Here is a 13,837-nt window from a genome sequence, read left to right on the forward strand (position 1 = left end):
TGCATGTTTATAAACCTTGGCCTGAGGAACATCATTTTGGTTTTACAAATGCCTCCTTGGTTAATGAAGAAAGAATAACCTGGGTATTTTTAACAAAAAGACTTGGAAATTTCTGTCCCTTCATCTGTTAACCACTTAACTCATACTCCTGTGTGTAATGCTATTACAAATACATAAATAATCACTTCAGCCTTAAGCTGCATGCACTGCTTAAATGACTTAGGAATATATTACTTCCCTAGCAATGACTACAGTTTAAAAAAAACCACACAGAGCTGCAGCTTCTTATTTCTCTTCATCATGTATGCTGACAGCTTTCAGATAATAAGTATTTTGTTGCCATCTCTGAAGTAGCCAGCATTAAAATGAATATAGTGACTTCTTACTTCTCCATGTGAAGCTGTATTGGATGAGGTCCAAATGGCCTGGATGCCCTGCTGTTCATGTCTAATTGTTTTCTGCGGGGACGGCAGTTTACGGAGGGCATTTCAGGAAAGGGGAACCAATAGCCAGGCCAGTGGCTCGATGAGTTTTACACTAGATGATGTGTAGATGAGATAACAGTGTTGGCTGGATTAGGAATTACTAAATACTGAGATCAGCTGCTGCAGGCATGGAAGGGATAGGAGGAATGTTGAGAAGAAGATAAAAACAGTATCTCTGATTTAAAAAAAAAAAAGGCTTCTCATATATTTAGCTAGGGTTTTTTGACTTTTAAAATCTGACATTGATGGATTAGAAATAAAGCAGTGATCATCTCTACTGAAATGAGTTGATATACATCAATTATTTCAGTCGTGACTTCAATCTTGCTTTGCCTTTGTGCCTTTTAGTTATTAGAAAGTAAAGAATGTCATTTATTTAAAGCTTATTTTTGATATTTTACTTGAGACTACATTTGGACAGAATTTAAATGAAAGTTCTCTCAAATTAGATGTTGTTTTTATTAGTCATTTAAATCTACCTTAAAAATGCCTGATATTTGAGAAGAATTTAAAATGTATATAAAATGCAGTGATATCTGCAATTAATGAACTAGGAGAGTTGTTTCTGATTCGTACATACCCAGCATTTCAGAAGGGGGAGACTTTACCAGCTACCACATAATTATGTTTTTTTCCTCCAGATTGTATGAAGAAAACAGACCTTGCTCTTTTTTCACCTCCCAGTTGTTTTTTCAACTTTGAACAAACAAGTTACTGAACTGAAATAACCAGAGAGCAGAAGGAATGACTGTGGACAAAAGCTAGTTTAACACTTCGACAAATTCTGCTTTAAGACAGTTAGTCAGTGACTTCCTCCAGCTGAGTGGCTCTGCTTCCCTCAAAGCAATACATTGTCGCACACAGATGTTTTTTAATACATGAAAACAAACTTGGAATTTTATAAGATTTGCTCTAAGTTAGTTTTTTAATGTCTTTTATATGGAAAACACATGCATTGAAAAGTCTATAGTTTATTTCTTTTGTTTTATAGCTTGTTTACTTTTAAGCTTTGTAATAGCTGTTGCCGTCCGTTGTTGGTAGTATTTTTTTGTCAGTGCTGTATGGTCTGACAGGACCTGAGTGTTAGCATGTCTTTAGTCCGAAGGCTTCAGTCTTGCTCTTCTCTTCTACAGAATGACCACAAGTTTGAATAAGGCTTGGCAAGGTTTATTATCCTAAGGCTGGTCCTCAGGTGGTTGTTCTGCCAAGGTGCTAGTGTATGCATGCCTGGCAGAAAGCAGTGCTCTTTTGGCCGGTAAAGTTACATGATTTCTTTCTTCTGTGATCAGAAGGGTGTATGCTGACCTAAACCTGCACAGGAGACTCCACCTGCACCACTGCCCTCCTTGAGCGTTGCACGTGACCTGTCCCATGATCTGCATGTTCACATTCCTCCCTTATCATTGGCCACGCACCATCCCATGCTTAATAAATTTGTCTCAATTACTTTTGACAGGACTGTGTGTCTTGTAACATTCTCATGACCTTGTTAGCACTTTCACCTTTTGTAAACAGTTCATCTATCAGTCACAGCTCTATGAAGTCTCTTTTGGTCAACACTTAAGGCAAAGCTTTTATTTGAGCTGTGTATGGTCTGAGCTATGCTCTAGTGAAACTGATACCAGTGATACAGACATGCACCCCAAAATGAGTGTTGTAGTAATTTAGGATGGCGTAATTTTAATTTAAACTGTGGTCAAAAAATAACAGTATCCACAAAGTAATTGGAATACTTTCTTTTTCTTAAAAATAGAATGAAACTGATTTCTTTCTGGTTCTTTATTTGGTATAAAGGAGGCATCTCTTTTTGTTATATGTATTGCCATGACAAATGATACATGGCAGAATTAAAAAGGGGTGCCATCAGTTTGCTTAAAAAAAATACTTAATAGCCATTTGACAGCTCTGTGTAGAGCAACAGCTCACATCACTATAAACTGGGGTTTTTTTGAATGTACATTTTATGCTGTAAGTGTTCATCCAAGCATATGCATGCACGTAATATGTAAATCACATACAAGCCTGTTAAAAGATTCCTCCATATACTTTCAGATCTCAGCTGAAAAGACAGGAGTGATAACATATATTAATCAGAAAATTCTGTAATTGAGCAAATAATAAAGAAGCTCCTGCATTAATAACTTAATAATGTCATTGGTGGTTGGCTGTATGGTTGACTAAATATCTAAGACATGATCTGAACCTGATTTTTGAGATAGAAAGATAATTAACAATTTTAACACCGTTTTCAAAAGTGTTCAGGTTGTTCTACACATTTATAGATGCTTTCTGTATGTATAAACCATACATATGTACAAGTGCATATATCAGAGGAATGCTATTAAGATTGCTGCAGGAAAGTGCAACGGGAAGCTAGAAACCATTAGACTTCACATTTGAATTAACATTACTGAATTGCCACTTTCCCCCCACCACTTGCATATGCTTTTTGTTAAAGGCTGTAATTATCATGATTACAGACCCCTTCCTATTCAGTGCAAAGAACATAAAGTGCTCACACCATGTGTGTGACTAGTTTGTTTCCCCTGTGCAGCCCAACGCTTATTTACTGTTCAGTTGTTCTCTGGAAAGATTTAACGGGTTTCTTCAGGATCTATTTTTTTCCATTTCATCATTTTTGTATTTGGAGGGGCTTTTGTAAGGATGACCTTCTTTTGGGCACATCTGCCTTAGTGCATTCTCCTTTGACAGGAAACAAAATTTAGCTGTAGAAGGGAAGTGAGAAACTGAAGGAGGAGTGTGTCTGTGTCACACTCTTGTCTTGAAGAATCGCACTTCTGTTAGTGATTAAAGGTAACCCGCAGTCCTTCAGCAGGTCTAAACAGGCAGGGGCAGCAATTACACCTTCCTCCTGTTCTTCCTGGCCAGATAAGCAGGCGTAGGTGGTTGTGATGAGAAGCATGAAAAACTGAAAGAGGTATTTTATTTTGCAAGGAAGGGAGGAGGCCATAAGGTCAGTTCACGGTTTTAGCAGCCGGCACTGGGTGCAGTTGAGACCCTCTGTTTCAGCCCTTTGCAACACCCGTGACTTGTGGTGCCACATAGGACTTGGGGCTGAATTCCTGCCTGTGTTTAAAAAAACTGCTCCCTTTTTCTTTGGCTTCAGTGGAGTAAAACTTTCATTCTATGTTTCCAGCACAGAACAAACTAATGGGTTTGAGATATGTGCGTTTTTCTCATGACTAGGGTTACTTTACATTATTTTACAATAAAATCCAGTAAACACAGAGAATTTAATGAAACAAAAAGACACCTTTTATAAGTCTTACTTCTGTGGCTACTGAATTAAATAATATATTAGAAGCTGACGCAAATTTTGATTCTTTTGGGGGTTTGTTGCTCATTGTTTGTTTGGGAAGTAACGGTTTGCTCATATTTTTCATGTTGATAGTGACCTTCCTGATTTGATTTAAAAACAAATGGAGCAGAGCAAATTACTAAGGCACCCAAGCATGTTCTCAGCTTTGCCACACTGAAACATTTGTTTATTCTGCAGGGCTTCGGGAAGGCAGCCCAAAGGCTTTGCGAGATTGAGAACAACCATAAAAGATAGAACAGGTGGGAATGCTTGATCTTTCCCTGTAGTAGCTCTTAATATGCCACTGCTGCATCTTTGGGGCATTTTTTGTGAAATACGTGCATGCCAAAAAAAAATAAAAGTGATGCAGACTGTATGTCAATGAGATGGCAATACAATTACTTGTTGTAGATGATGCTCAACAGTACTGTATCCATCTGCTCTGACTAAATTAAATGAAATGTACTCCATTTTCTTATGGTTAGATGACAATGGAACACATAACCACGCGTGTCAGAATTATTGTTTACCAGAGGCGTTATTCAGATTATTCTATCGTCTTTTATTCTTCTGCACCTTCATTATTTTCAGGCTTGCTGTATACACATCATAACTCCTGAATGCTGCAACCATGAACACATCATTTAAAATAGCCCTAAGATAAATGCCCATGGGCTTTTAGCAGTCATTTAGAAATACAACTTTTTTTTTAAAAAAACATCTTTTAAAAACACCCATTATTTGATATCACTTCAAATGCAACAACTGAACCATAAAGAGAGAAAAATAATTTAAGAAAGCTTCCAAAATGGTTTGCTATCTAAGGGGAATCAGCATAAATCTAAAATAGTAAAATCATGAATGTGTTTTTGGTACCTCTGTTGAATAAGGTTGCTCAGCTGTGTAACATATAATCTTTATTACTTGTAACTACTGTTAGGTTTCTGATCACAGAAACTTTAGTTGCTGTAGCAGAAAGTTTAGATTTATAGCCCTACTGTCAGTGTAAAGTCTCAAATGAATGTAGCCTGAAAACAGGAGTGTGCATGGTTTGTTATTGATATGGTGCAGGTACACCTTCAATGCATTTTTCAGACAAACTTGCATTGTGGTTTTAAACCAACCTTTAAACTGTGTTCTTAAATTTTTCATGATTGCACATTGACGTATTTCACAGCATGGATTGGTGCTTTGTACATGCAGTACAATGTCAAGGAGTAATCAGATGTGAAAAGCTATGCAAAATTGTTCATGAGAATTTGTGTTATTCTTCATTTCTTTCCCCATCTCCCCATGTCTTTTCACTGTTCTGCTGTCTGTGAAAAAGCAGAAGATTTTTATTTTTTTTAATGTGACAGAATGGGATTTCCTTAAATGAGCAAAATTCTTCCACTGGCCTGTGAAGTGCCATAGGGACGGGAGTGAAAGCACAAAGTCTGCACAGTCACTTCAGCTCACTCTGCGAACAGCTAATGGGGATGCTTCCTCGCTAGACTTGGTAAGTGTGAACACTTCTGCAGAAGGTGAATCTATCTTATTTCTACAGCTTTTGTACTGGAAGAGAGATCACAGTTTTCAAACTTCCAAGAGCACCCGAGTGTAAGGTATCTGGAATGTATTCCCAAATTAAATGTCTCCCACAGGGCTTTCTAGGTAAAAAACCTATAAAAATTAAAATCTAAAATGACAGCGTGAAAAATTAAGCCTAGTGGCTAGGTATGGAAAAGAGAGCTAATTTAACCTGCTTCTGAGCAGTGTAAATTGACTTCCATACTATCAGATTGATGTTGTTAACTACCCTTTACCTAAAGCTAGTCGCTTCATCGTAGCCACAGAAATAACTAACTGTATGTTATTTCCTTGAATTTTGTGAAACTGTACCTCTAAAGTCATGCCTGTGCAGATGTGCTGAAGACATTTCTTAGAACTGGAAGCATTAGAAAACCAGTGACAAGAAAACCAGATACTCTGGATTTATTAGTTATGGTGCAGTGATGCTATGAATGCAGGCTTAGCTACTGGTTTTAGGTCCAAGCTGTTCATACCGAGTTCAGTTTTGTCATTTAAAAGTACCAGCTGGGTTTACTGCAAACTCCTGTATTCCCTGTTCCATTGGGTAGTATAAAATTTAAATCTACCGTGCCTGCGACTTCTATATTCTGAGTGACAGGCTGGAAAAGAAGGTGAATATGGTATGCTGCATATTCTATGTACTCATGTGCTGCAAATCAAAGGGCTCAGCTGAACTTCATGTACTGAAAAACCTTTAAAAGACTTTATTAGAGATCACAGTGGTGAGACTACACAGCTAACCATTTTTAAATGACAGCTTGGTTGAATTTAGAGACAATTCCTTATTCTAAGTTAATAGTCTGTAAAACAGCCATGAAAAAATGAAACTCTGTTTCAGAAACACTGCAGATGGAAGAACCAGGCGTCTGAAGCACCTGAAGACATGTAAACCTGTGCGAGGATAGAGAAGCCAAACAATCTCTCTGAGACTTCGTACAGTGTTTTAAGTCCCAGCTGGTAACTATAGGCCAAGATCAAACATGGAACATGAACCATAAAACACAGTTGTCCCTCCGCTTTCCAGAAATATTTTTCCCTGTGAAAACAGCTGCAGCTCCGGGTCAGTCAGAGGAACTATACTGCCACCTCGTATGCAAACAACCTTTCACATTGCTCTTGAATAACTCACATAAAGCCTGGTGCAGATTGCCCAGTGTTATGCAGTACCGTGAGCAAAATTGGAATTCTTTGAAAAAGTATTTCGTGCCTTAGAGAAGCAAAAATCACACTGGGAATTCACCTAAGGCTTGTGCTGTTATCCACTCCTCAGCTTCGTGACCGAGAGCAGAGTTCATGGGAGGTGGAGCTGCTGTTGCAGCAAATCCCATGCAAAGACCTACAGTATTCTGTTAAGAACCAATTCCCCCAAAGCCTTACTTTCTTGACTGGCTCAGAAATGTGGCAAAAATCTTCTTGATCCAGTGGGCTTAAATCCCTCAATCACGCCAGCCATTTTTCTATTGCAAGTGCAGAGATGCTCCGTGAGGCCCAGTGTGGCTTCTGGGCAGAGGAAGCCTTGGGGAGCACGTTTTCCACAAACCTTTGCAGACATAGAGAAACAAGTGTGTTTTATAAGAAAAGACTGGAAGGGAGGAGGAAGGTCAGTATGTAGGAAGGTGAACACTATTCGGCGATGGAAGATAACTTTAAAGAGTATGTGAGTATGAGAGATGTACAAGAAATAAAGAAAACGGGAATATCTATATGTGTAGTTGAAAAAGCAGCTCTTCAGACCTTCAGGGATTTGAGGAGAATGTTTCATTTGAATTAGAAGTTGAGCAGTCCATGGAGATACTGGCAATACCAGGATGATGGAGGAGGAGCCTGAATATAGTTACTTTTCCCTGAGTCCAACATGAATTGGTGAAAGGACTTGAGGAGGCTGTAACTGCAGCGGGAGATGAGGAAGATGCAGAGAATAGATTTGTGCCAGGCAGAGAAATGTCATATCGTTGGCTGAAAAATCCAACTGTATGTAATAAGATTGTGGAAGTGGAATGAAGAGATTGTGGCTGCATTGTAGGACCACATTAGAGACTGAAAAAGGATGATGAGAAGAGCAGCTTTTTCTGTTTCTAAGGCAGTCATGTATGTAGCCTTAACCATTAACAAACACCGTACATGATAGGAGAGTCTACCTTTTAAAAATCGTAAGAATTTCAGGCACAGCAGGACTCAAAAGTGAAAGCTTTAAACAATCAATTATAAAAGCAAAAAAGTGAAAGCTTCAGACACAGTAAAAATTGAGAGGCCCATGCAAGGTTTCTTGCTTCCTGCTCAGCACAGCTTTAATGAGTCCCGAGCAGGGAAAGGCAGCCGTGGCGGTGAATTCGGGGAGAGGACACTCAGGGTTTAATTTAAAATTTCTTCTGAGGGGGGAAGTTCTGGCTGGGGTGAGAGGTTCCTGCCCAGCTGGCAACCATGTGTGGGCAGGACCTGCCATCCTGTCTGAGGGAGTGAACACGTGTTGCAGGCTTCTTGTAACTGCCCTGTGATTTACTACTTCTTGCTGCATTGAAAACGTGAGATCTGGTTTTGGTTTGGCTTGTGACACAGGATTTTAATAATTCGAGTGGCAAACTTGTCAGTGTGTAATGTGATCCTTTCAGTCAAAATATCTGCTTGATTGTATTTAGCTGGGATTTTTTAAGGCTGCTCTTGTTAATACTTGCTTGTATTTGTAGCAGCCCTTTTATAGTCTGAGATGATGGATTGAAGTACCTGATTCCTCTTTGCTTGTATTATCTATATACTTCTCTGATCTCCTCTTATTAATTTCCTCTCTAAATTAAGCATTTCTAATATTTTTCTGCTAGAAAGCTCCTGATGTCGCTGAATAATTTTTTCTTTGTCCATTAGGCTCTTCTGTTTTTGCTGCATTTTCCTGGCATCGGTTGATCTCTGGAAGTAGAACGCTGAATCCTCACTTGTGACTAGTTCAGGAGGAGGAAGCCTGTCTCCTTTGCTCCTTAGAAAGTCCTTGTGGTTGACATACAGGTCTTACGGGCTGCTTTGCTTTAAGTTATAAGGTGGTCAAAAAGACAGTGGCAAATAAGAAGTAAATCGAACTCTCCTGTCTTGCTTACTAGGTTTGAAGAATTTTACCTCAGAACTGAAGAATATAACAGAATTCAAAGCCACGTACCCTTCCCCAGGATTCCTGGCCATCATTCAACCCTGTTGGAGTTACTGTACAGTAGGTCTGACAGAGCAACGGTGAGTCTGGAAAGCCTGGAGGTTTCCATAGTATACATGCACAGAGAGCAAGTACCATAATTCTGGAAAATGTTGGGTTTACTGTGCACACACTGCACAGTGTATTCACTCATGCAGCATATCCTGAAGGCTTTGGATTTACTGCACATATGCAAGGCAGCAGGTATTCATATTTTCCATCTGGGAATTCCTTGAAAGAAACAGAGCAGCTTTAACTTTCTTTTTCTAAATAGATAGATAGGCTGTCTCCTCCTTTCTTGAGCCATAAGGATCCAAAAGGATCCTCGGCAATCAGAACTAACAGTTGAAGACCACCAGGGAGACTGCAAGCCAATGCAAATCTCTCCAAGCATGCGTAAGGCACTTTGGGTAGGACCATCTTCCCTGACAAAGTGGCCAAAACGTCAAGTGACTAAGACACTGCAAAATCACAAATGAGAAAAGGTAGCTATAGCATTTGCTTCTGAGTAACCCAACAAGATCTATTTTACACCTTCACCCATGGTTCATCTCAAGTAAAACTGAAGTGTCTTGTCACTGCTGCTAAGATAAAAAACACATATTTTTTTTTGTAAGAAAATTCAGTGGAAATTTTACTTTGTGCAGGTAATATTTTAGTACTGTTGGAATTGCCAGATGTTTAATAGCTTAAAGGTCTAGCTTTTTTTTTTTTTTTAGCTATTTAGTCAATAGGAACTGAACAAGTGTTATCAAAACATTTAATCCTCTGCTCCACTAGGATTACAATGTCCCAACAAAGTCAGGTCCATTCTTCCCCCTTCTACACAATCTTCACAGCAATTAATAAGAACGCGTTGTTATTCTCTGCTTTCCTTATTCTAGCAGAATAGCTAAATACATCTGAGCAAATGTTTCCTATTCAGGTTCAGAACCCAGCAGCACAGTTTTAGGTTTTGCTGTGCTTGGTGGCAGATCCTTCTGAAATCTCTGCCGGGCCTGGAACTGAGATACACCTAACTTTCCTCCAGCCCTTTTAAGCAGCATTAAGTGAGTCATGACCAATAAAAGGTGTGAATATTGAATATTTTAAGGTCATATTTTTGGTATCAAACAATTGTTACTAACAAAATTTATTTAATTTTGTCTTCCATATTTATTTCTTCTTTTTTTTTTTTTTTTTCCTCATGTCGTTAGATTTGCCATTTATTTTACTGTGGGTTTTTTCCCCACACTAATGTTAGATTACATTATCATGCTTTCATTTTTCTTAGTTTCTTCAGGTGGCACAATTTGTTGATTCCCTCCTACATCTACACAGTTTTCCATTTAACTTCCTCCATTTCCTTTGTATAAGAGGTCTAAGAGGCCCCTGAAATCAGTGACCCAACAGGTAATATGGAAATGCCTGCCAGGACAGCATGGGGGATCTCTCTTTCTTTTATGAGTACGTCAGAACCAAACAAAAGTCGCATTTCCTCCTTTACTGTTTATTTTTTTCCCACATTATAAATGTTTATCTTGTTTTGTCTGACTAAGATGTGAGAAATTAATGTCAATCTGAAAAAAATACAGCATCAAAGATCATTTAGTAAGTTTAGTTTGCAGAAACTTGCTGGCCATGACTTTTGCCTCGGTATTTGAAGTGAAAATAGGCTACCAAAGACATTTCTGGGCCCTGCTATGCACCTTTATTCCACTAGATGTCACTGTTATACCTCTTAAAATCCAGTGGCCATCTTGCACTGCAGTACGACTTCATGCTCTAAGACTTAAAATTCTGTTGCGTATGAGAAGGTGTAACCAGCTGAGCATTTTAATAGCACAGTGCTGTCTGAAAGTATTCTTTTGTTTTAGTTTGTGCCTAAGCCATTGCTCCTGTATGGAGAATGGAAAATATTTCTTCTCTTCAGAGCCAAAGACATCCTAATCGCTGTGGATGCAAATGCTCTACAAACAATTTCAGTGCAAATGCTTTTTAGTCTCCAAAAGATGATTTGTAGCAGTGAATGATACCGAGAAGTAGTACAGCAATTGGCACATTGGCTGATGAAAAGTAGAAGCTCGGCTCTATCTCTCTGCTTTTTACATGCACAGACATAAGCCGAAAGAAATGCAAAGCCATTATATTGATGGAAACTACTCATACAAAAGCAGATGAGCACTCATACCTGGCTTTCTCTTTGACTAAACTTCTACCTAAAGGTGTAAAAACCTGCTAGATGTCAAACCTGGATGAATGTTGCTTCCACTATCTAAGACATAATGTTAGATTTATATAATACATAGTAATTGATAAGATTGTTTTGTCTTAAGGTTGAAGATTTGTTCCGAGAAAGAGGAATTTGAAGGACATAAACAGATCTGCCTGTGTGCACTCTGGGTTCTTCTCAATTGGAAGTTCATGCTGGAGTTATGACTGACACAGACATATTTGCTGAGGCTTACCTGCTTCTCTAGCCTAGCTTTTCCCCTTTTCCACACACTCTTGACACCATGGCAAACTGTTCATCCCTCAGAAGTTAAAATAGATGTATTTGCGTCTGAAATAATCCTCTGTTTTCATCTGCCTTCTGTTTTTTTCTCCTCTAGTCAGTGGTGTATCTTTTTGATTTTTACTTCTTGCTCTTTCCAGGCATTCTTGGTTTATCTGCTCCTGCAGCCTCCATCACCCACCACTTCTGGGTATTTAAACCCCATACAAACAGCCTCCTCTCTGTCTTTCTTTCTTTCCAGCATGTTAGATAAGTAGTTCAAACTGTATGTACAGGTAGACATCAACAAATTTTGTCATGCCAAGGGAGATAAGACAGGACTATCTGGATCCGGCTATGAAAAGCGGTTGCAGGCTGAATTTTGGAGCTACAAGTGCATCACACAGCCTTTGCTATCTCAAAATTTCTGGCACTGGCAGCATATACAGCAAAGCCATAGCCACTCTCTTACCTCTTAGGGTACAATTCCAGAAAACAGCCTACCTTGTCTATACTTAGAGACAGCTGAGTATCTTTGTGTGTGTATTACCTGTGCGTGAGAGAGAAAGGATTTAATGAAAGATGTCCATTTTTTCAACAAGGTCTGAAATAGGTAGTAACCTGCCTTTTCTGTTAATACTCTACCCTGACAGAAAATCAGGGAGAACAAGTAGTTCATACCCCACTTGGAGCAAAGTTTGCCACAAACTGCTTTTTAGATTTCTAACGTGCTTGAGATTCTGCACACAAAAATTGTCATTGTCTTTGCATATATGCCTTACATGAGGATCTCTGATCATCTTTTCTGTCTTGTTCACATTTATCTGAAGCCTTTGCATCTGCTGCTTCATTAGCATTCACTCATGAGCTGTATTATTAACGAGCACTAGGCTTTTCCCTTGAAATTCCTTTTACTTCACAATTCAGCAGTTCTCATGTGGAGAAAAGTGATCTTCAGTACCAACATCAAGTAGATATCCAAACTTAATGCTTAGAAAAAGGACATAATCCCACTAAACTATTTCATACTCACTTAACTGGGGCATTTGAAAGAAAAGAAAGCGGTTTGTAGTATTTATAGAGCAGTTTGTACATAGGAGAAATTAATGCCAGAAACATTTGTTTGTGTAAATGTTCAGAGACTTGCCTTGCTTTCAGCTAAACAAAAGCAGAGACATTTTTTACTTTGATCTTTCCTTATGGCCAAAAGCATGCAGGAAAATGCAAAGACACTGTCTTTTCCACCTGTTGGATAAGTGAATTTGTAATATCCTTGAACATTATCACCAGGCAAAGTAGGCTCTTCAGCTAAAAAAACCCACTTATTATTATTATAAGAAGTATATTGATCAAAATTATAGAAGGGATTATGCTTAATTATGCTTGACTTTCCTTAAATTGGAATGACTTTTACTGTTAAGGTTTCATGATATGGTCTTTTAAGAGCATTTTCCATCTTTATGTGCAATGTACAGCAGAATAACTACGTTCCTAGCGAGAAAAAGACACTTCTCCCACAGGTATTATGCCATCATAGCAATTATCCTGAACAATAACAGGCTGCAAAGAATTAAACTCCGCTTCCTCCTTATGTGGATTCTGAGCTGCACGGCTGAACTACTTAAAAAAGGCAAATCCTTCCATGCAGACAGTCTATTACTCAGCCAGCTGAGTGCACAGGCCAGAGCCAGAGGGCAAACTTTCACTTGACTAGGTCACTTATTTCCTCTTCACCATATGCAGTGTTTACAGAAGGAGGAGGATTTTTAAAATGACTCACAAATTTCCTAGCTTGGTTGGCATGTAAGAGAATTCGATCCAGGCTTCTCCAGCAGTATTAAAATCCATAATTGATTGTGGTAGGTTTGTAGCTCCAATACTCTTCTGTAAGAAAGGAAACCTTTTTTGGTAGGTGGCTTTGCCTCTGTCTTCAGACATTTGATTTTCTCACACGGTAATTTTGTTTTTATAGACTGCTAAATCTATACCAATCTTGCAAATGGTGTAAAGTTATGCAGATTTGAAGGTGTGTTTTCACCCCAAATCTCATACAAACTATATGTCCTTCTTAATGAAGTCCTGTCTTGGCCCATTTCCACTGAGGGGAAAAAAGTTGGCTGTCACTGGAAGTTGTGCATACTGCTGTAGGCTGCGTATGTCCCTGTGTATGTTTATTCTTTCCTTATGCCCAGATACCAGATGGCTCATGCAACAAGCAATTGAAGGAATTCAGTATACTTGGCCATATTTAAAACAGATCGAAGACGATGGCAAAAATAAACAGAATATGCTGCTTAATATTGCTGATGAAGGGAAGTAAATGTATTGCATGTTCTATTGAAATTATTTCCAGATTGTCGTACAAAGCCCTCTGCCTGACAAAATGTAAAATAGAAAACACAAGTTGCCAAAACTCTAACTGAAATTCCTCTATAGGAGTAGATAATATCTTCCTGTCAGCGTAGAGTATACTTTTAAAGTAGTACAGGATTTCTTTTACATAATGTTTAAAATAGCTCTTAGGAAACTGTTGGGAAAAATGATGTCTGCTATGAACAGATGCTGGTTAAACTAAACACATACAAACATAAATATATCTATAATATAGAGATATTTATGACTTTGAGTAAATTTGAACTTCTATGAGAAGTAGATGCCTTCTTACTGGGATCTTAGATTGCATGTTTTCAGGTATGAGAGTATAGCAGTCATTAAAATTTATTTTAAGGCTGTGTCTGCGTTGTATCAGAGGTGCATAAACATTATAGAAAAGATGTTCTTCATAACCCTGATAAAAGGGTAGTATCCCTACA

The sequence above is a fragment of the Charadrius vociferus genome, unplaced genomic scaffold (genome assembly GCF_000708025.1).
Source record: "Charadrius vociferus isolate BGI_N301 unplaced genomic scaffold, ASM70802v2 scaffold59, whole genome shotgun sequence".
In the NCBI taxonomy this organism is placed as follows: Eukaryota; Metazoa; Chordata; class Aves; order Charadriiformes; family Charadriidae; genus Charadrius; species Charadrius vociferus.